At 42.0% G+C, this 24,954-nt stretch overlaps 1 non-coding gene across 1 annotated transcript; it reads left to right on the forward strand.

The window, feature by feature from the left end:
- The first annotated feature begins 1,896 nt into the window (after window positions 1-1,896).
- On the forward strand, window positions 1,897-2,003 carry LOC145027915 (small nucleolar RNA R71). The gene has a single exon (XR_013675676.1). It is a non-coding gene; the product is annotated as a small nucleolar RNA R71 (small nucleolar RNA).
- Window positions 2,004-24,954: the final 22,951 nt, after the last annotated feature.

The raw sequence follows: 24,954 nt of genomic DNA on the forward strand, positions 1-24,954 counted from the left end.
GAATTCTCCTTTTTAGCTTTTCCCTTTTCTTCAAGCTTGCGTTTTGTGCCCTTGGTTTCCTCCTTGTACTTTATGTCATTCTCTTCTGCTTTCACCACCGGCCTTGTTACTCTTGAAGTGACCTCCTCTTCATCACTTGTTATTTCCTCATCCTCTTTGCTTACCCAAGAAGGCGGGCTCTTGTAAGCTATGACTTCAATCAAATATGGAACAGATGCCTTTGGTTTTGTCCTTTTGACTTGATGAACTACCTTTATCTCTTCTTCCATAAGCTTTTCCAGTTCTTCTAGTTCATTCTCTTCATTAATTGTGAACACCTCTTCTTTATTTTCTTGAAAGTCATCCTTTATCCCAAAGACTTCTTGTTCATCTCCAACCCTCAAAGTTAGCTTAGACTTGCGGATATCAACAAGGGCACCAGCAGTGTTGAGCAATGGCTGACCTAGGATTATCGGGACATCCGGATCTTCTTTCATGTCTAAGACTACAAAGTCTATCGGAAAAACAAAATTTCCAATTCTCACCAAAATATCCTCCACTATGCCTCGGGGTTGTGTCACCGAACGGTTCGCCATGTGAATCTTCATTTTTGTAGCCTTCATCTTCTGAATCTCCAATTTTTGATAAAATGAAAAAGGCATTAGATTAATGCTAGCCCCGGAATCGGCTAAAGCATTAACCTTCATTTTATTCCCAAACTCGCATGGAAGAGTGAGGCGTCCAGGATCCCCCATCTTTTCTGGTGTTTCTCCCAACACAACTTTTGAAGTTTGTTCACTTAGAATCACTGTAGACTGCTTCTTTAATTGCCTTCGTGTATCTATCAAGTCTTGCAGTAATTTCTAGTTCTCGGAAGCTTTTGATAAGGATTCAACAAAGGGAGTATTAATTGGAATCCCTTTCACATGCTTCACAAACTCTAAATGTTCCTTCTCCAGTTGACTAAGTGCTGCACGGGTGGGAAATGGCATAGGTGGATGATAAACTGGAATAGGCTCAAAGGATTTTTGCTCAGACTTGCACCACGTCGTGGCCAGAGGAGTGTCACGTCGTGGCAAGCCTGGTTCAGCACTTTCTCCATTTTTGATCCTTCATTTCTTGGGCTGTTGTGGTTCTTCTTCCAACGCCTCCAGGAACTCAGATATTGTATCTTCTTCAGTATCGATGGCCATTACGTGAGATTGGGCTTGTACTTCGGGACTCTTCAGGGACAATTTTTCATGAACTAAAGTGGCTAGTTGACCAAATTGTACTTCAAGGTTATGGATGGAGGCTTGTTGGTTCTTTATCAATGTTTGTTGTTCCATGATAGCGGAATCCGTGGCCTCGTGTCGCTTTTCCGATGCTTCCATAAATTTCATTAAAATGGTCTCTAGGTCGGGTTTCTTCTCGGCTGGTGGCTGCTCCTTTTGATAGAGGCCTCGACCTGTCTGCCTATACTTCTCTTCTTTTTGCTTCTTATACTCTTCATATGGCAGCCACTCCTTCTTCGGTTTCCTCCAGTCCTCATCAAACTTATCCCCATTAGAGTAGCACACTTGAGCTTTTTTGTTCCCAAATTCATCCACGTTGCAGTCCTTGGTCAAGTGTGGGCCACTGCATTACTCGCACCCCACTCTTATGGCATGTATCGACTGGTCCATTTGTGTTATCCTGCGATCCATGTTATTCAGCATGGCCATGACAGCTGCAATTTCTTCAGTTTGGGCTCCTCCACCGCCTTTGCTTCCATCTTGCCTCGGGTTATGGTATTCGCGGGAGTGTTTCACGAATTCTTCAATTAGCTCCTTGACCTCCCTTGGATTTTTCCTTGTCAACGGTCCTTGAGAATCAAGGAGTCGTCTTGTCATAACATTGACCCCATCATAAAAGATTAACATCTCTTGCTGCACATTTAGGTCATGTTGCGGGCAGTTTCTGAGTAAGCCCTTGTACCACTCCCATGCTTCGTACAGTGACTCCCCCGGCTGTTGCTCAAAGTTGGCTATTGCCTTCTTGAGTTTGGCTATCTTGGATGGTGGGCAAAACTAGTCTAGGAATTGCTCACGCATTTGAGCCCAAGTGGTGATTGTACCCGGTGGGAGTGCTTTTAACCACTCCTCCTTTGAAAGTGACGGGCAGCATCCTAAGCAAGACTGTGTTCCTGTTGACATTTGGGACACTGAAGTAATCTGCAATGTCGTTGACTTCATCTAGATGCTTAAAAGCATCTTCATGGTCTTTCCCGAAAAATGGGATGTCCTTCAGCGCAGTCAATATGTGTCCCTTCAGCTCGAATGTGGCATTGGCAGGTATTGCGGGATGGACTAATCCGGGACTCACATCTTCTCGGATCCGCTTCTTGTAAGCTCCCATGGACATTTCTTCAATTGCTGCCATCTCGTTCCTTGGCTCGTTCTCGGGTTCACTTGTGTGTTCTTCAAATTCTGGCTCGATATCGCTTTCGTACTCGGTTTGCACGGGTGTATGATCCAAATGCTCAAGATTGATCTCGTGCTTCGCTAATGAACTTGACTCTCCTGTCTTCTTTCCCGACTTCCTAGAGAAGTCTGAATTCAATTCTTGCAAGGGCGTCTTTTTCTTGTGAAGTGTAGACTCGGGTCTTCTAGTGGTGGCACCAATGGTGTGTTTGAGCCTCTGGTCATTAACTCCTGCAACTTGCTAAACTAAAACGTAAAACTGGACTAAAATAAGAAAAACAAAAAAAATGAACTCTCAGATTTCACGTCGTGAGTATACTAAATCTCACGTCGTGAACTCTGTGACAAACAGAACAAAAATTAAACTAAGATAAGCTAGCAAAATAAATAACCAATTAAACTTTCTGCAGATTCTATTCCTAAAAAAAACGATTAATCTAATGCAGCTAAATAAACTAATAATCTGCACCGTTCCCCGGCAACGGCGCCAAAAACTTGATGTGCACAAAAGTACCCACTAATTTTAATATTTATAACCTAACAAACTTAGACTAACTATGCACTTATAGACAGTGTACCTAGTCAGATTACAATATAGCTTAGGTAAGTCGGGTGTCGATCACAGGGAACGGTGTTACTAATTAATCTACTTACTATTAAATTAACCCAATTTATTAACAAATTTAATAAGGGGTTTTATCTGATTTTGCAAGATCAGATGAACTTAAATCAAATTAAATAAAAACACACTCTTGCTTAGTTGAATCCACTTCTTCCTTATGGCTAGCTAATGATCATGGGTTATTAAGTTGGTTTTTAGTTATATTAGTAATTTAGTACTATCTTACCAATAAGTAACTAATTCATGTCAAACCATGTATGTTCACACATAATTAAACACGGAACTAATTATGAATGTAAATATGCTATGTAAGATTTGTTGTATAAACGCAATTATGGTCACAATTCACGTTCTCTAGCACAGCTAAGATTTATTCAGTCTAATTACTAACTAAGATTGGTCAATCCTAGCTCTAACAATTTAATGTTCACTAAATTATTAGGTAAACAAGTTCATGCAGTTTCATGGTCACTAAGCTACACAGAACATGCAATCTAGCAATTAGATAAACAAATAATAACATGCTAGGTTATACAAATCAAACAAAAGCAATTCTTACCAACTCAAATTAATCCATAAACATATAAATATTCATAAGTTCAAAGCTTCATCTAGCTAAGCAAGAGTAGCTAGATTCAGCTGCTCATCATAGTAATTAAACTAACACAGCTAAAACTAATGAAAGACATGTTCATAATCAACTAAAATATAAAACTTTACTTCTTTTGGTGTTGAAATCCCTCTTCCAGGACCTTTCTTCTCCTCTGAAACGTCTCCTGGAACTCCTTTTTCTTCTGCCAAAAGTCTCTTTTTCGTAATAATCAGGAGGACTTATATAATCCTCAAAAACCCACGCCACGTCGTGGGCTTCAAGTAAACCGTATCCTTCAAGGAAATTGAAACGACCCAAAAACACGACCCAAAAATTTTCGTTTTTCCATATAATCAAAACCATAATATAAGTATCATAACTTAAAACATACGCGATGTATCCCCAAAACATAATAAAATATTGTGCGGAAAACTGTATCATACTACATCAATCCAAAACATCAAGAGACATCCCCAGGATAAAAGCTATGCTGTGGTGTGTGCGATGCTGTCACCCCGAGCTCTTCCCTTTGCTTGCGGAAGTACCTGAAACCAAACTGAAACTGTAAGTACGAAGCTTAGTGAGCTCCCCCAAACTACCACATACCATACAATAACATATAAACACATATTGGGCCTTGCCCACTGCATCGGGCCGAAGCCCGGAAACTGCATCGGACCGAAGTCCGGAACTGACTGGGACCTTGTCCCCTGCATCGGACCGAAGTCCGGAACTAACTGCATCGGACCGAAGTTCGGAACTGACTGCATCGGACCGAAGTCCGGAACTGACTGGGACCTTGTCCCCTGCATCGGACCGAAGTCCGGAACTAACTGCATCGGACCGAAGTCCGGAACTGACTGGGACCTTGTCCCCTGCATCAGACCGAAGTCCGGAACTAACTGCATCGGACCGAAGTCCGGAACTGGCTGACTGAACATGGCATAGCATAACACATCAACTAGCATAACACATATATGACATGCTACATTGGGCCGTGGCCCGGAACACATAATACTTAACACATAATACATAGCACATAAATCCTGTTCGAGCCACGAAGGCATCGAACATGCTAGCTACTGCATCGGACCTAAATCCGGAAACTACTGCTAACTGAACGGGCCGACATTGTGGCCTTAGACCCGTTCCTACTGGAAGGAAACTCACCTCGTAAGCTGGCTGCTGAGTGTGTGGCTTGGAAAGCTAACGACGGCTGCTCCTGAATCTCCTCGGCTACAAGTCCATAAACACACTCAATCAAATACTAAACACTGCGCTTGGGGTAAAATGACTCTTTCACCCTCGGTCAAAGTCAATTATCTTTTGGGCTGACTCGCCGAGTTGGGCCACCCAACTCGCCGAGTCCCACTCTCACTTTTCACTCTTACTCACTGCTACTCGTCGAGTCTGGCATCGACTCGACGAGTACCCTCTTGATCCAAGAACTCAGACAATCTTCATCCGATTCGCCGAGCCAGATGAACAAGCTCGACGAGTTGTTCTTGATCTTTAAGAAGATTGCCTTGGACTCGCCGAGTTGATGAACAACTCGCCGAGTCCCTCCATCACTGAGTTTACCCTCAACTCGCTGAGTCCACTCCCTAACTCACCTCGTCCACTCGACACTGATAAAACTGAAGAACTCGGGACTCGCGACCCAACTCGTCGAGTCGTTCTTCCGACTCGCCGAGTTGCTGCCATGCAACTGATTTTTACTTGATTTTGTTTGAATCCAATGCATACAATTGATAGATCTGAGTCCAATAAGCTGTTTTACCACGTAAAGTTTCCAACTTTACGTGCACAACCTCATGAATAAGGGAAATAAGGCTAAAAGATGCATATAATGGGTAGATCTATGGTTATCATGCAATATAACTCCAAAAAGACAGTAGATCTGGGCTCTACAACACCCCAACATTCAGATCCATAGCTATTTCGACTTAATAAGGCGTTCATGCAAGTGTAAGGCTTGGAACAAGCATCAACTAGCTCTTAGGAGAGTTCTAATGGAAGTTTAAAGCATATAACAAGATGGAACTCCGAAAATACCTCAATTAACTCTGATTTGGCCTTGGATCTTTGCACTACAACACTTCTCCTTGCTTCTTCCTTCTTCTCCTTCTTCACACCTTCACAAAATGGCACCAAAACACATATAAGCTCTTCAAGGGAGGATTAGGGTTCTATCACTGCGTTCTCAGGGTGAGGGAGGCGAGAATGGGGGCTATAAGGTGGTTTAAATAGTGGGCAACCCGGGGAATTTAGGGTTTCACCCAGACAGATGGACTCGCCGAGTCAGGGATATGGACTCGCCGAGTCCCCGGCTCACGCGTGCCCTCAGGCGCAACCCTACTTGGCGAGCCAGGCTAGAACTCGCCGAGTCCCTCTTGAAAAACTCACTGTAATTACCAATAAATCAACATACCGGGAACGGGTCGTTACAGAAATCCTTCCCATCGCGATGTTTATCTTCTGGAACACCCGTGCCACGTTGTGGGCTTCACCGCCACGTCGTGAATTGAGCTCTTATCGTGAATTTATTATTTTCTTGTCTTCCAAGCCTCCCATGTTCCCCATTTTGTCACCTCTGGTCCCTCTCTTCGAAAATCCTTTGTATTAACTGAAAATAACAATTTAAACTCATAAATATCATTATTCTGAACATATTATCAATTTATTAATAAAAATGTACTTAAATACTGCCTAAAAATAAGTATAAATATGGCAATATCAGCCACCCTTTTAGCATAATATTGAAAAGATACCTTTCAATGCTTCTCAACAAGTATTTGATCGTAATTCAACGGGAAACCACACTAGCACTTCTAAGTCTCTCTTGACTTTTAAGGAAGAAATTCATGCCCGGGATCGATAGTTTCGTGTCTCTAAAGACACCATTAATATCCCACATAATTTGCTTTATTTCATTTTCTTTGACAGGCTCTTGCACGAGAATCTCTTGATTTTCAAAAAGTCTTGTTCGTGGTACTTATGGCATTTTTAGTTTCGCAGATATTTAATTGTTCACTTCCAAAAGTTAGTAACAAGCAAAAGAACATTGGGTGTCATATTGCAGAGTTTGGAAACTGAAACGTTGGGAACAAGTTATGATGAAACAACAAGTTTTGAGGATAAGAATTTAAACCAAAAAGGCCCGTGAAAAATGAAACGTCCCGATCATCAAGCCGTCTGACAACTTTTTCGAAAGAATAGTTGTCATTTGCACTTTTTCAGGCGCCGTTTCAGGGATGGTAACGCAATCGTCATAATTATTTTCTCTCTACTGGCTATCGTATAAAATGCTATTTTCAGGGATGAGCTCCCTGTCAAGCTCAGCATTCGGGTGAGGGACTTCAAAAATGTTTGAGAAGACGTGGAAGATGAACGCCTTTCGAGTCAGCGGCATGTCGAACTGCGAATCGACAGTATTGTTGCAGTCGAACGAGATAACCGGCTCGAGCCATAAAATGCTAGGAGTTTCTATGGCCTCTTTAATCAAACGCTCCCTGGTCCAGGCAGGGAAGAGAGTCTTCTGGCTTTCAAGGAGATCGTGGGCTTCCTTTTGTTTGCGTTCGGCTTCTTCAGCCTCTCGCGCCACACGACTGACATCATCTTCAACCTTGCGACTGTTCTTTCTTTTTAATATGTCAGCAATGGTCTCCTTGTCTCCTTCTTCATCTTCTTCCTCAGCTAAGTTTTTGCCTTTGTTCTTCACACCCGAACCCAAAGCTTGACCAGCCGGAGGAGATTCGGTCGTGTGAGTAGCTTTAGAGGAAGGAGGTGGTTTCGATCCAGTCTTCTCATCTCCCCCTTATTTCGGAATGGACATGAAACTCGGTAGTCCTTCGATTTTGTTGAGAAGATCGATGGCCGGAGAGAGTTTTTCAGCGAGGGTACGCCTCACCGAAAAGTTTAGAATGGGATCGTGTGCTTCCAGGATGTTGGATAATGCGGCGTGGACATCCGAAACACACGTTTTGATCACCTCCCTTTCGGATCGAAGATCGTCCAGTTGTTGTTGGGAGTTGGAGAGTTGTGTGCTCTTGACTTGGAGGGCGGTTGATTTGCCCGCCAGAACGTCCATCAAAGAATGGCTCAGCTGCAAGATCCTCTTGTAGCTTAGCGAGGCGAGCATCGATGGAGGCACGAAGTGCCGAGTTGTCGTCGCTTAGGTTTTGGCGAAGAGTAGCGAACGAAGTCAACTCCGTTGAGACAAAGTTGGCCAATTGCTAAACAATTGGTTCCAAAGATGTCTTGGTGGCATGGGCGCTTTCCTGCAAGGACTTCAGCAGGACAGAAGCGTTGGAGAATAGTTTATCGACTTTTTCGGTCGCAGCCTCACAGGCTCTGGTGGAGGCATCAATCGCAGCAGTTGCTAAGGCCACCGAATCATGTTGAGCCCTGGAAAAGACATCAACAATTTTCTGAAGGGTAGCTTCAGAAAGAGAGGACTGCTGGTTGGAAGAAGAGGCGAGAAGTAGGTCAACCTTCTCGTTAAGCTCTTTGAGATGCTTCTTTGTCACTGGAGCATCATCCTCCTCGTCACTTTGAACTTGAAACGGACTATAGTAGACCGAATCAAAGATCATGTGTTCATCACCAAGGTAAGGGTTTTCGCCATCAGAGGCATTTTCAGGAGATGAAGGGGGTGGTGAAGTTGGGGGTGTTGTGGGTTTGGTAGGATCAGGTTGAGTGGGTGTTGGTATAATTTTGGGTGGTGGTTGAGTATGGGTAGTTTCGGTTGTATGGGTTTCGGTTTGTGGTGGTTCGGTTACGGGAGGTAGGTCGGTTACTGGTGGTGTTTCGGTTGCAGTGGTAAAGATTGGTGGAGGTGAAGGAACTGGGGAATTGTGAAGTTCCATCTCTGGGGTAGGGAACCGAGGTGGTGTGTTGCCTCGTTGAGGAGATTCGTCTCCTTGAGAGCCGTCAGAGCCCGAACTCTCACCCTCAGAGTCACTCGAAGAAGAGGGAATTACAAGCTTTCGCTTCTGTTGAGTCTTCCTCCTCTTCGGCTGTGGGGATGGTGCAGCCTTCGGTTGTTTCCTCTTTTAGGGAGAAGGTCCCTTTGGAGCTTTGGACGCATGCTTCTCTTTTTCTGCCTTTTTGCCCCTGCTCACCGGTTTGTTTGCATCGTGAATCGACCAAAGCATATCCGGTGTCATTTCCCTTGGACCAGATGGCCTAAGCTCCTTGATCTTCCGAATTAACCTGCTGTCAGATGGCACGTCGCCATACATTGACTCCGGGATGGAGCCAATGAAGGAAAATTTCGATGCATCTGAGACGATGATCTTCTTGGTATGGAACGTACCGACAGAAGACATCGATGCACCGTCAGCAGTAGGAACATCAAATTTATCCATGGCCCATCGTGTAATCAAGATCCAGAACCGGGCCAACAACACCTCAGAGTGTCAGGATGATGAGGAGAGGCTCTGGATAAGCTGCTGCCATAGGACAAACCCATAGTCAAGGTTAATCCCATTGTAAACCCCGTACATTATTGACAGGAAGAGACGACTTGCACCGTCGGATCCTGAGCTCCTTTCCGACAAGCCCTTGAAAAGGACTGTAAATAGGCCATTCCACTGTGGCGGCAGGCAAGACTTTTTAAACTTAGCGACAGAGGTGAGAACCTCTGTGTATCCCATGTTGTAGAACATGTTATACAGATGACCAATCTGAATTGACTCCGGATGAACTCTTAAAGGGTCAACAGCAAACCCTAGCAAGGTGCAGAAGCGTTGGCGAGAGACTGAGGTCTTGTGTTCTGCAAGCTCGAAAAACACCCGGTCGACGGCCTTGTCGTAGTAGGCAGTCGCGTAAACCTGCGATAGGGCCACCATTGACACAGATTCAATTCTTGAGAGAGCCGAAGCAAGTTGGGAATACTTCAAACATTCTATGACCGGCGACATATAGGAGTCGTACGCCAGTGGGTTAAGATCAATGACCAGACATTGTTGTGGGCGGATGGGAAGGATTTGTGAGGTAGCATGAACGAAAGATGAGTCAGCCATTTATGCAGGTATGAAGAGGAGGATGAACAGGAAACTGAGTATTTGCTCTTTGGAAATTTTGGAGGCAGTAAAGAGGTAAAAGGTGGTGTAGAGGGCCTTTTATAGTGGGTGAGAGGAGAGAGAAAAATCGTTTCAAATCTCGTATGGAAATATGAACCGGGTTCTTGAGTGACAGATGGATGACAGTTGAGGCGTGCGATGATCACGTAGGAGAGAGAGTGTCAGGTTCCTAGGATCACGCCACCCAACTAGCGCCGTTTCAGAAAGAAAAGCCGTTACCATTTCCACACGCGCATTTAATGCCACAGGACAAGAGAGACCTTAAGGTTTAAGTGTGGATTCCCGTTAAATTACGATCAAACATTTATTAAGAAATGTTGAAAGGCTTCTTTTAATTAGACTAAATAAGGGTGGCTTGGAAAAATATAAAATCTCAGAAGAAAATTAAAAACTGTATCCCAAGGGAAGAAATGTTATGGTGTTTAACAATTTCATAGGAATCACACAAAATAGAATTTGAGATTTTAGTAGGGTACATTCGTCAATCCTTTAGTGAAAACTTGAGCAACTTAATTGTTCACCGTCAATTCATTAGGTGTTGAATTTTGGGTTTCACGCAGCTCGTAGTGACACGAGACTAAGATCATAAACACAAATGTTGTGTAACCATAAACCTCAGCGGTAATTTCTGTGAGTCTCAAGGGTTACTATGATGGAACGAGTGTAGTGGAGAAGTAAAATGGAGATGGTGTAAGAGAACGTAGTACCTCTGCTGCGAAAATAAGGACCAAGCAGGAAACTCTTAACTCATGTGAGAAAAGAGTGAGGTAGCTCATGATTAGAATAAATGAGTTAGCCTTATTGGGAAGACAAGGTTTGTGTATACCAGGTCATGAAGGCCATTAATCTTATGAGGCTTGAGACACATACAACAGCATGCTTCTAGGGACACTTAGGTAATTCATCAAATTTATCACCATAAACGAACACGAATACACAAGAAATTAAAAAAAATATTTTTGGAGTTTTTGAGATTAAAAAAAAATAAGTAAAAAGAAAAGAAAAAGAATAAAACTTAAAAAAAAACTTTGGAAAGAATATGAAAAACTGAACCCGAACGTTCGGTTGGTTTCGGTTCAAAAAAATTTTGAAAAACCGAACCCGAACCTTCGGTTGGTTTCGGTTTAGGAAAATTTTGAAAAACCGAACCCGAACCTTCGGTTGGTTTCGGTTCAACAAAATTTTGAAAAACCTAACCCGAACCTTCGGTAGGTTTCGGTTTTGAAGAAATTTTGAGAAACCAAGGAATTTAGACATACAAGGAAAAATATTTTTAACACAAGGAAAAACAAAATTGTACAAGAAATATACAACAGAGAAAGACTACCTTTGAAGTAATGAGCGAGTCAGATAGTTGAACCGAACCCGAACGTTCAGTTGGTTTCGCTTCTTACGTTTGAGGTTGAGAGGTAGTGTGAGGTACTGACTCTGATTCCATCATACCTAGCCCTTGCAATATTTTATTGAATGATGCTTCAGGAAGAGCTTTGGTAAAGACGTCAGCCAGTTGATCAGTGGTTCTTACGAAGTGAACTTCGACGTTTCCATCTTCCACGTGATCTTTGATGAAGTGATACCTTAGTGCTATGTGTTTGGTTTTAGAGTGTTGCACTGGGTTATGACAGATCCTAATTGCGCTTTCAGAGTCACAATATAGTGGGATCTTCTTCATATTGAGTCCATAGTCTCGAAGTTGACTCTGGATCCAAATCACTTGTGATGTGCAGGATGCAGCAGCAATGTATTCCGCTTCGGCAGTAGACAATGACACACACGTTTGTTTCTTGGATTGCCAGCTGACCAACTTCCCGTCAAGGAATTGACAACCACTAGTTGTGCTTTTACGGTCGAGTCCACATCCTCCAAGGTCAGCATCAGAATAGGCTTGAACGAAGAAGCCTGAGTTGGATGGATACCATAGACCTAAGGAGGTGGTTCGTTTGAGATAGCGTAAGATGTTCTTCACTGCAAGCATGTGAGGTTCGCGTGGGTTTACCTGAAATCGAGCACAATAACACACAGAAAACATGATATCAGGTCTGCTAGCAGTTAGATACATCAGTGAGCCTATCATTTGATGATAGAGCATGATATCGACAGCCGGTTTATCTAGAGATGGGGTAAGTTTGGTGCCGAATGCCATTGGGACTTTGACTTTTGAGTCTCCCATCATGCCAAACTTTGCTAGGAGAGTCTTCGTGTAAGCTTCCTGATTAATAAAGATGCCTTCGGGTCCCTGTGTTATGTTTAAACCAAGGAAAAAGTTAATAGGACCCATTGAGCTCATTTCAAACTTAGTCTCCATCAGCTTTCTGAATTCAGCTGTTAAGCTGGTTTTCGTGGAGCCAAAGATGATGTCATCGACATAAATTTGAACTATCATAAGGTGGTTACCTTCCTTTTTGCGAAAGAAGGTTGGGTCAACCGAACCTTGTTTAAATTTAGACATCTTTAAAAATTTTGTAAGCGTTTCATACCAGGCTCTCGGAGCTTGTTTGAGGCCGTACACAGCTTTATCCAGAATATAGCAATGATTTGGATGCTTTTCGTTCACGAACCCAGGAGGTTGCTCCACATACACAGTTTCTTCGAGTTCTCCATTGAGAAATGCACACTTGACGTCCATTTGGAAAACCTCAAAGTTTTTGTGAGCAGCATAAGCCAGAAATATTCTAACAGATTCTAGCCTAGCTACTGGAGTGGAAGTCTCTTCATAGTCTATCCCTTCCTCCTGACAGTATCCCTTTACCACCAGATGAGCCTTGTTCCTGATAACATTACCTTCCTTGTCCATTTTGTTCCTAAAAACCCATTTGAGACCAACAACCGAAGCATCTGGAGGAGTTGGAATGAGGCGCCAAACTTTGTTCCTTTCAAATTCGTTCAATTCGTCTTGCATTGCTTGAACTCAATCAGAGTGATCTAGGGCAGTGTTAACTGTCTTCGGTTCAACTTTTGATACGAATGAGTTAAACATACAAAACTCAACCTTTGAAAATAAGGATGTCTGTTTTGCCTTCAGTTGTGATCGGGTCAGAACCTTTTCAGATACATCACCAACTACTTGAGAGATAGGATGATCTCTGGTCTATTTGACAAGAGGAGGGTAATTCGGATCAAAGGTTGGGTCTAGTTCAGCATTAATCATTTCTTCTGGCTCAGATTGGTTGTCGTAATCGAGTGTCATATCATTATGTTCCCCCTCAATTGATGAGCTTTGAGAAACATGAGGTTCAGGTGTTTCTTGTGGTGCTGAGCTTCCAGGCGTTGAAGCACCTTCGGTTGGAGAGGTATCTTCGGTTGGAGAAGCACCTTCGGTTGATGAAGGACCTTCGGTTGATGTTGTAGAATTTGGCTCCCCCTGGACTTGTGAGCTTGGCTCCCCCTCGACATGAGAATTTGGCTCCCCCTCGACATGAGAGCTTGGCTCCCCCTCGACTGAAGCGTTGTTGGATGGAGAGTCATTAGTGGTCGATTCTCCTTCCTGCATTTTTCTTGCAGCATCTTCGACAATCTGCTTCATATTATCAACTTTGTTGTCTGCTGCACCTGCTTCGGAGAGTGAAGCTTTCTCCGGTTTGTCAAAGAGCTCTAGAAATTTGTCGTATAAATTGGCGACCGAGACTGTGACCTGGCCAGTTAGAGGAAAGATTTCCCCAGCGGTGTCTTCTTTGGCCTGTAGCTTCTTGACATAGCTATCGTCAAAGGTCACATAGTATGTCTCTTCAATCCTTCTCGAACGCTTGTTTAGGACCCTGTATGCCTTGGATGTGAGCGAATAACCCAGAAAAATTCCCTCGCCGGCTTTGACATCAAACTTGTTGCGGTGTTCTTTAGAGTTAAAGATGAAACACCTTGAGCCGAACACATGGAAAAATTTCACATTGGGCTTTCTGTTGTTTAGTATCTCATATGGTGTGAGCGTGAATTGCTTGTTGAGATAGGACCTGTTCTGTGTAAAACAAGCAGCTGAAATAGCATCAGCCCAAAAATAAAGAGGTAAGGAAGCGAAACTTAGCATAGTTCGGGCAGCTTCACACAAAGATCGGTTTCGTCTTTCGACTATTCTGTTCTGTTGTGGTGTGTAGGGAGCTAAGAAATTGTGACTAATTCCCTTTTCTGCAAGAAACTCTTCAAACTCGCTGTTCTTGAATTCAAGACCATTGTCGCTCCTGATGTTGCGCACAACCTTCTTGAGCTGTACTTCAATTTGCTTGATAAACACTTTCAGCTTTTGAGTCGCTTCAGATTTAAGCTTTAGAAGGAATACCCATGTAAATCATGAAAAGTCATCAATAATAACAAGAATATACTTGCTACCACCGATGCTTTCGATAGATGAAGGACCACACAAATCGATATGAAGTAATTCGAGTGGTTCAATAACTTTTGTGTTGATTATAGATGGGTGACTTTGACGACTCTGCTTCCCCATTTCGCATGCAGCACACAAATGATCTCCGTCGAACTTGAGCAATTGAAGACCCCTAACATGACCTCCAGTGACAAGTCGGTTGATATCTTTAAAATTGAGATGAGAGAGCCTTCGGTGCCACAACCAGCTTTCGTCGGATTGAGCTTTTGATAACAAGCATATAGCTGGGTTTCCTTTGATGGGTTTAAGGTTTAAGGGAAACATTTCACCCTTTCGCTCTGACTTGAGAATCACTTTCTTTGTCCTTTTCTCTATGATTTCAGAACCTTCATCATCGAATGAGACTTTGAAACCTGTACCTCCAACAAGCTGAGATACACTAATGAGGTTGTGTTGGAGTCCTTCCACATAAGCCACCTTCCTTATAGTAAAGTCCCCATTTGTTATCATCCCGTATCCCTTTATGGTGCCGAAAGAATTATTTCCAAACTTGACGTTGCCACCATTTGCAAGAGATCTGTATTCCCTAAGCTCCTCTTTCCTCCCTGTCATGTGACGTGAGCAGCCACTATCGATGTACCATTCTTCGTCGAACTGCTCGTCACTTATAACCTGCAAAAATTAGGAAGATTTAGGAACCCAAAGTTTCTTGGGTCCACGTGAGCTTTTCATGGGAACGGGAACAGTAAGAGAGATGTCAACTAGATATGTTCGTTTTATAAGAGTTGTTTCATCTTTCCTTTTAATGGTAAAAACTTTTATTTTGTTAGGATTGGGTGTGCTCGGTTTGGACTCTGGTTTGGATTCATTGACCTTCTTCTTTCCCTTTTGTTCAGCTGACGAATGAGATTTTTGAGAAAAAAGGGAATTGGCTTTAGAGCAAGATGGAGATGAATCGGTGGAAGTAGAAGAGTTAGAAGAACGAGAAGAATTAGAATGAGAGGGTTTGTATTGAGAGGACTTCCTGGCTGGAGACTCTAGATGACCCTTTTGTTTTGATCGTTGGGGGGACCGATCTTAGAGTCTTGTTTTCTTTTGACTTCAGAAACGAACCTTTGCGTTCGGTTTGAGCTGTCCTTGGAACCGAACCTTTGGTTTCGGTTGGAGTCTTTTTCAGAACCGAACCTTTGCCTTCGGTTGATATTTTCTTGTGAACCGAACCTTGGCTTTCGGTTGTTGTGACTTTTAGGCTTTCCTACAGGATTGTTTTCATACTTCAGATTCTTGTCTTGGTGTGAGAAGTATGCATTCTGGGAATGCCAGAATTGTTTCCTTTCAGAAAGGTTCTTCCTATATCTATGGTTCCTTTCTCTCTTCTTATTCCTCATCTGTTTAGGTTGATGATGAACATTCACTTTCGTTTTCGGTGTCTCCTTGGCTGGTTCCTTTTGAACTGCAGGAGTTTTACTTTGAGCCGAAGGAGCAGAGGGAGTATCTTCTTTTGCCGAACGATCATCCTCCTGAGGAATATCTTTCGTACCACTGGTGCTTGGCTCATCGAAATTGTCCGGCTTATTCAAGGGTTCAGGTATGTATCTTCCTTTACTCATCCAGGAGGTTCTTTCAGATAAGCCAACGGTTGTAAAGTCCCCGAAAATAGATCTACCAACGATCAAAGACAATAACAGATGCAAACACAAATTAATAAACCAATAAAGAACAAAAGACCAAGCTTGCATACGCTTTAATACTATAAAACGTCTGATACAACTTGGAAGTATACGAGAGCATCAACCACCCATAAAGACTGACACAACTCGCTATTTAAAGACCTTACTAGAGACCGTAAAGTGTTTACGGTTAGGTGTTTACGGCCGTAAACAGTTTACGGCCGTAAACCCATAAAGACCATAAACACTGTAAACTCAAAACAAAACACGAACAATTACATTTCTACTGCTATCTACGACTATGCCTAGACCAAACCATTTTACAGAGTCTTTCAATCTCCCCCTTGGTTTGGACTAGCTCGGCCCCATTCCTTTCTTTACCAGCATGACATGCATTTGGCCCATAGCACCATTCCACATTTTCTTGCTCAAAATTTCAGCAACCATCCTAGTATACGCCTTGGCTCCTTGCTCATAGATATCTTCAACCACTTTGATCTGAAAGTTGCTCAGATAATGAATATCCCATTTCCTGAACTGCAGTAGGTCTCTTCGATCATACAGCCGTATGCACCCATTCTTTAGCTTAATGACTGCACCACAAGTATTCTCATCAAAAACCCAGCATTCCATAGATCCGAGCGATCCATCTTTATAACTTTGAATAATAGGAAACTGTTTAACTTGAGTCGTGGGTGGCCACATAACCAACTGTAGAGGTTTATCAGAAGAAGCTTCAGACACATCTGGATGTTCCAGAATGACTGACTCAGCAGTTGGCATTATCGGAAATCCCTTCTTTACTTGCTCATCTAGAAAGAATTTAAACTGCGAAACCTGAGGATTGTTTAATAGATTGATGAAAGGAGCTTGTGATAACTCCGCAAGATCAACCCTTGTCAATGAACTAAAAGCACGAATATCCTTATACAGCTCTGAATTACCGCTCTTTCGAATAATAATCCAAAGTCGAAGAGGATCGTGAAATCCCCCAGCAGCTACACCCGACCGATCTCCAAAAGTATCTCTGAACCGAACAATTTCAAGATCAGTGACAGTGATCAAAGATTCCCCTTTAGAATTGCTTTGAGTAACATTTCGCTTGAATAATAACTGCCCCCTTTCAGTATCATCTTCTTGATTTTTCCGAATGATTTCTTGAATATGAGAAGCCATAGGAGGAACAACTTCAATACGCTCAGCAGAACCAGAAGGTTGACCAGCTGGCACGTCTACTGGATACGCTTGCATATGTAAATTTATTCTTTGTTCTTCTACGCTTGTTTTATACTTCTCACCAAAATCATCCTCCAGTTTCTTTTTCAATTCGAAGTAGCTTGAAGTCAGCAGATTGAAATGTTCTTGAAGATCAGAAATCTGCTTATCTTTTACTTTCCTATCCCTTTTAAGTTCTGCGAGTTTTCCACCAAGATAAGTTCTATCTGACTGAAGTTTAGACACTTGAGTACAAAGCTCAATGTTCTGAGCACGAAGTTCAGCTACTTGAATGTCAAGCTCTATGTTCTTCTGACTTAATACCGAGATCTCCTTTCGTAAACTATCATCAGATGAATCATCATCAGGAGCACCCCCTTCACTCATAGAAATGTTCTTTCCTTGAGGGCTAGACGAACGAAGCTGTTCCTCTGCCATATGCAAAGCTAGTCTCTCAGAAGCAGCATCCCTATTAAATCTTAGAACAGGAAAACCAGGCGGAGCTGAAGAGCCACCAACATCAAAAACTGAACTAGGTCCAGTTGCAAACATCTTTGTTACAGAAAGTCGTGTAGCAGCAGTAGTGATTGGTGGTGTAGGAAGACCACTGACCAAACTAGTAATTAGCTCAGATTGTCTTTCATCAAGTCTTCTCCTCTTAGATTGAGGTTGATCAGCTTGTGGAGGTATTATACTAACAGATGGTTCAGATGTAGGAGAAATAGACACGAGAGGGGAACATCCCACAACTACCTCCATTGGGATTGAAGTTGACACCATCTGCTTAGAAGTTGGAGTAAGAGTTTCGCTCGATTTTCTCATCTCAGTTGACGGAAAAACACTATCATCGACATTTTGAAAAATCGTGTCAAATATCTCGTTGGACACAACATTAGCACTACTAGCTAAAGAAGCCGCAATATCATCATCATCAAACCCCGTAAGATCAAGATCTTCAAATGAGTCATGTCCATCATCACCAGTACCTATTTCCCTTTCATCCTGTCTTTCATTCGACTCATGTTCATGACTAGAGGTGCTTTGATCTCTCTGAGCTGGTGAATCTTCATCATCTTCAGTCACGTCTATCACAAAGTTTGCTGGAGTTGAACCCTCAGTAGATGTTTTCTCAGAAGAAGTCGGTTCTGATGATTCGTATGACACTGGCGTCTCATCCAATTCTGTAAATTTACTAAATTTTTCCAATCGATAACGCCCTCGAAAGACAACGTTTCCTCTTCGGTTTTGCTTAATGAGTCCCACAGTGTGTGGACCCAAAGATTTCATATCCAAGGTGTCTCCTGACTTCCTAACCTCAGGAAACTGCATCTCGACAAACAATTGAATGAAGCGGGGATATTGGAGAAAAGTATCCCTAGTAGAAGCCCGGATGTTTATGACAAATTCCTCTAGGATGAACTTTGAGAAATTGAAATGAATTCCAGAGGCCAAAGATACCAATGCACCAGTTGTGTGTTGAGAAATTTCATCAGCCCCACTCCTTCTACCGGATATACAACTTACGAACACATGAGCCAGAAATCTCCAATATGGATGAAGCAGCTTTTTCAACGTTGGCGGGTAGGTTCCTTCATAACTCATCCGTCGCAGTATTCTCTGAACATCTTCTATGCCAATTTCCGTTGGATAGTTAGGTTGATCATCAATCAGCAACGCGTTTCGAACAAAACTTTCATCGATTAAAATATCTCGTCCTTGCACCTTCGCCGCGACTGTGAAATTTCCATCATCATCTATCTGCGTCCTTGCCGTCGCCCAAAACTCACGAACGATGTTCTGATAGATCACCGGATTGACTGTCAATGCTGATGCAATACAACATTCACGCAACCTGTGAATCATTGAAAGCATGTCGGAATGAACGACAGGTGGATCAGCAAGAACTATCGCCAGATTGTGCATGTCTGCAAACTTGAGATTTGCCATTTTCCTGCACTCAAACACAGTTGTAAGAAACCTACACCAATGATAAAACTTATTTTGACAAACATATGACAATAAATTTGATCAAAATAAAAATTATTTATTAGTGATGTATGTTTTCAAAAAAAATTAAACCTTTTGACAGTTTTGGTTCTTGGGCCGTAAACTCTAGTTTACGGCCTAAAGAATTCCCTTAGAAAAATTTAGGTTCACGGTTTAAGCGAGGAAAAACTGTTGGATAAGGTGTCTAAGTCCATAACTATTTCTGGTATGTACTTGACCCGACCCGACATGGTCCATTTGGGTTGCATGGCACCGTGCAATTGGATAGACTAAATGAGAGAAATAACACTTGGAGATTATTAATATATTATAAGTTCTAATATATTAATAATATTATTTGATTAGTTTGATCAAGAATTAATTTAGAATTAATTATGTGATCAAAAGATAACTAATTAAATATATGGGTTGATTATGTAAATCATCCATATCTTGTATAGTGGGCTAAAAGGCTCCATGGACTATCAAGTTGGGTTCCACCCATAGGATGCTCCATGGGAGTTACAAACCCATGGGTCATGGAAATGAAGAGTCATGACACATTAGGGTGTAACCCTAGATGTGTCAACACTATATAAGAAACATGTTCTCTACCTAAAATCGGCTACACTAAGAAACAAGAGGGCTTGGCCGATTTTGAGAAGTGTGTGTTCTCTCATAAGTTCTTCCAAGAGCATTTGGTGTTGTGTGAAGCATTTGAGGCATCACACTTGGGGTGCTAGGCTCACAAGGTTTCAAGGAACACAAACAACAACAAGGTAAGTTATTCTATCTATACTTTAAGTTAAAATTGTTCCCCATGTATGCTAGATAGGAATATAACCTTGGAATTCAACTTTGCATGATAATTAGACAAACATAGATCCAAGGTTATTAGGGTTGCATGTACACTTAGGAAGTGGTAGAATGCTCAAAACCCATCAGTGGTATCAGAGCCTAGGCTTGTTTGCTTTTTATTTGTGCCTAAAAGTTGAAAAAGAATCGAAAATCTTGATGTGTGCGAATGGACTCGTCGAGTCTATAGGGGGGACTCGTCGAGTTCATGAGTATCTTCAACCAACTCGGCGAGTGAGTTCATGCACTCGGCGAGTAGGGTCGACTGATTGCAGAATTTCGATTTAGTTGCTCGGAATGAATTAGAAACATTACCCTAAACTGTTTTGGTAATTGAAAACTTGTTTTTGGTGGTGTAATGTCTTTGCTAATTCATTTACAACAACTAGTTATCAAAATTACAAAGTTTTAAATGTAATTTTTGATTATGTTCATATTCATGTTCTTGTTCTTATGATGTTTTAGATGATCATAGGAATTATTTGTAACCTATGTGGTAGATTAATTCTTGATCATAATGTGTTTTACTGGAAAACCAAGAGTCACACTTGAATTAAAACCATTAAAACAAACACAAGAGTTAGAAAAATGAAGACTCTTCATTTTTATTACTCTATTAAACTCATAAGTTACAAGAAATGAAAAGTTTTGAAAGTTACAAAACTTGCCCTCAAGTTTTGGAACAAGTAAAGTTAAGTTAAAACTTTAAGTTCCAACCCCTAGAATTTTAAAAGTTAAAATTCAACCCTTATACTTATATTATGATGATTTAATAATTATATATATATGTATAAGAATAAAGTCGTCTTACCGCTAGTACGCCTCATTCACGAAGCCGGTCTATAAGGTGGGTATAAGGTTGTTGCCTATAAAATGGTGACTTAATGGCTGTCTACTCTCACCCACCGCTTGCTTGACTGGTGGAGGGTCGTTAGCCGAACGGGTAAGACAAGGACTTATAAATTCTCATTCAAAGTATGATGAATATAATAAAGTAACTAAATGTTTTATTAAATTCCCAATCTTAGTTACTTTAGGAAAATGTGAATAAGGTGCTAATCCATGAAATTACACTTTACACTTTGTCTAAGTCGTTGGTGGAGCGTGTGTGGTTAACCGGCACACTAACTTGGACTTAACAAGGTAGGTAAAGGGTGACTTAAGGTTTATTATAGTATCGGTGGAGCGTGTGTGGTTTACCGGCACATCGATTGAGTGATAAAATTTAAGGGTACCAAGTGATTTGCATGGTTACTTCACACCTCGTTTTGTGATCCTCGGTATCCCAGTCACAAAACTTGGAGGGCACTCTCGAGATCGAAACATGCCTTTGAAAAGTTCATTGAATCTCAAAGAATCTAGGAATTTCTAAAAAAATCCAATAAAACCTAATATCTAATATTTCGGTTTTCGTGGTGGAAATTGGTGAATCGTCATTCACCTACCTTTCAAATATAGTATAGCTTAGATTACGGCATACCTCTTCTAAGTTATATTATATTGTGATTGGATCCTAGCCTTAATATTACATTTGGGTGTTTTATTAAGGACTCTCTTAAATCTATACTAAACTTGTTCTTCTCTTTCATATGTCTTCAAATAATGCTTCTGGCTCGAATCCTAATGGCTCCTTTACTCTTATGAGTTTGTGTGGGAAAGTAACCTTTGATGGATCCAACTTCAATGAATGGATCAAAAACATCAGGATGATTACTCGCTACGAGGACAAAGAATATGTCCTTGACAAGGAGCTTAAGGAAATTGATGAGTCCACTGCAACTCCCCAGGAGATCGCTGACTTTCATACTCATGAAAGAGATGCAACCAAGGTGGCTTGCATCATGTTGGCCACAATGACAGCAGAACTCCAAAAGTCCTATGAGGATTTCTACCCTTATGAAATGCACCAAGATTTGATGGAAAGATACCATCAAAGTGCACGACAAGAGAGGTACGAAATCATCTGCTCCATGATAACAACCATGATGAAGGACGGAGATTCCGTCACGAGCCACATGCAAAAAATGCAAAGGTATGTGGATCGTTTGCTGAAGCTTAATGTGAACTTCCCTGAGGAGCTTGCAATAGATATCATTTTGCACTCCTTACCATCGTTCTATGATCAATTCCGCATGACATATCACATGAACAAGGAAGAGGTCACCCTCAGCAAACTTCAGTGACTTCTCAAGACCGCAGAAACAGGTCTTAAGGGGAAGTCGGTTGCTATCACTCCTACTCCAAACTCAACTCCGGTCTTGGCAATCGGGCAAAGTCGAGGGAGGAAGAGAAAGAGATCTTCGAAGGGTACCAAGGCTCGGACCCTTGATGGCTCTTCTTCAAGTGGAACCAAGAAAGGTTTCATTACTCCTTCTTCTGACCCAAAAGAGGCTGAATGCTTCTATTGCCATGAAAAAGCTCATCGGAAGCGAAACTGCCCAAAGTACCAGCAGGATGTGAAGGATGGGAAAGTCAAACCCAACCATGCAGGTATTTACACTATCATTTCTAATAACTCACCCCATTCTAAATCTTGGGTCCTTGATACCGGTTGTGGTATTCATATTTGTTGTGACTTGCAGGGACTAAGAAGAAGTGAGGATGTGGAGCAAGGAAGAATAAACTTGATCATGGGGAACAGGAAAGCTTCACCTGTCACCAAGATTGGAGTTTATACTCTATCGCTAAGTAGTTGGTTTAGTTTAGATTTGAATAAGTGTTGTTACTCGCCAGGAATGGAAAGAAATATTATTTCCTTTCATGCTTTGTACAAACAAGGGTTTACCTTTTCATTTAATAATGAAGTTGGTTCTATTGATGCTTTCTTTAATAATGTTCTTTATTTTAAAGCATTACCTTGTGATGGTGTGTATGAAGCTGTGTCTGTTGTAGATAACTTAGGAAATAATGTTTTGTGTATTGATTCTACTAATAATAATAACTTGGATAAAGCATCATTATGGCATTGTCGTCTGTGACATATAAGCAAGAAACGCATAGGCCAACTCCAAAAGGATGGAGTCTTGGAGTCGTTTGACCTAAAGTCAAATGATAGTTGCGAATCATGCTTACTTGGAAAAATGACAAAGTCACCCTTCACAGGCTCGTGTGAAAGGGGTGAAGGTTTGTTAGACCTTATACACACGGATGTATGTGGGCCATTCAAACATGCCACAAGGGATGCTAATCGTTATTATTTGACTTTTACTGATGATTACAGTAGATATGGATGTGTCTACTTAATCAAGCATAAGTCAGAGACTTTCGAGAAGTTTAAGGAATTTAAACAGGAAGTCGAGAATCAATTGGGCAGGAACATTAAGATGCTTCGATCCGATCGGGGTGGTGAGTATCTTAGTTCAGAGTTCCTCGACTATCTAAGGGAATGTGGGATTGTCTCACAATTGACACCTCCCAGGACACCGCAGTTGAATGGTGTGGCTGAGAGGTGTAATCGAACCTTGTTGGACATGGTTCATTCCATGATGAGTCGAGCTTCGCTACCAATCTCATTCTGGGGGTATGCTTTAGAGACTGCCGCCCATATCCTTAATCTAGTCCCTACAAAGAAAGTTGCCAAAACTCCTCACGAGATGTGGACTGGTAAAGTACCTAAACTAGACCACATCAAGATTTGGGGTTGCGAGGCTTTCGTGAGACGCGAGACTCATGATAAGCTCGAACCTCGAAGCAAGAGGTGTATTTTCATCGGCTACCACAACAATCCTTTGGTTACCTCTTCTACAGACCTAGTGACAATGTGGTCTTTGTAGCAAGAATAGGAGTCTTTCGAGAAAGAGAGTTTATAAGCCAAGGAGACAGTGGGAGGCAAATTGATCTTGAAGAAATTCAAGAGTCAAGTGGTGATGGAACTTCAAACTCTAGCCCTCAACCTGAGGAGGAAACTCCTGTTGAGCCAATTGACGAATCTGTACCTCTGAGGCGTTCCACGAGAGTTAGGAGTGCACCTGAGCATTACTATGGTTTCCATATTACTGCAGAAGGTGAGACACTTATTAGTGATGGGACACTAGTAAGTCAAGATGACCCTAACAGCTACGAGGAAGCCATGGCAGGCCCCGAGTCTGCTAAATGGAAAGAGGCTATGAATAGCGAGATACAATCCATGTATGACAATCAAGTTTGGAACTTGGTTGAGAATGTACCAGGTCGAAAGACTGTAGGGTGCAAATGGGTCTTCAAGAAGAAGACCGACATGGGTGGTAAAGTACACACTTATAAGGCTAGACTGGTTACAAAGGGCTTCTCTCAAATTCCTGGAGTGGATTATGATGAGACCTTTTCTCCGGTAGCCAAGATTAAGTCTATTCGGGTTCTGTTAGCCATAGCCGCATTTCATGACTATGAAATTTGGCAAATGGATGTCAAAACCGCTTTCCTTAATGAAAATTTGGCTGAAGATGTTTACATGAGTCAGCCAGAGGGTTTTGTCAGCAACGAGTACCCCAATAGAGTGTGTAAGCTTGAGAAATCCATTTATGGGTTAAAGCAAGCACCTCGCAGATGGAATCTTTGCTTTGATGAAAAGGTCAAGGAATTTGGCTTTTCTAGGAGTGAAGATGAATCTTGTGTGTATGTCAAGGCTAGTGGGAGTATAGTTAGCTTTTTGGTATTGTATGTGGATGACATACTACTCATAGGAAACGACATTCCAACCCTGTAGGAAGTAAAGTCCTGGCTTGGAAAGTGTTTCGCTATGAAGGACCTTGGTGAAGCTGCCTATATTTTGGGGATAAGGATCTTGAGAGATCGGAGTAAAAGACTAATTGGACTTAGTCAAAGTACCTACTTGGATAAGGTGCTGAAGAGATTCAGAATGCAAGACTCCAAGAAAGGAGAGTTGCCCATCCAGAGTAACGCCAAACTGAGGAAGACACAAAGCCCTAGCACTGAGGCTGAGATAGCACAAATGAGTCGAGTACCTTATGCTTCGGCTGTAGGATCGATCATGTATGCTATGACGTGTACTCGACCTGATGTAGCTTTTTCCCTGAGCATGGTTAGCAGGTTTCAGGGGAACCCTGGCAAGGCACACTGGACTGCGGTAAAGAATATTCTCAAGTACCTACGAAGGAGTAAGGACTGGGTCCTTACCCTCGGTGGGAGTGATGACTTGAGAGTTGTAGGGTATAGTGATGCTAGCTTCCAGACTGATATGGATAACTTCCGCTC

This window comes from Lactuca saligna, chromosome 1 (genome assembly GCF_052625555.1).
Source record: "Lactuca saligna cultivar CGN05327 chromosome 1, ASM5262555v1, whole genome shotgun sequence".
In the NCBI taxonomy this organism is placed as follows: Eukaryota; Viridiplantae; Streptophyta; class Magnoliopsida; order Asterales; family Asteraceae; genus Lactuca; species Lactuca saligna.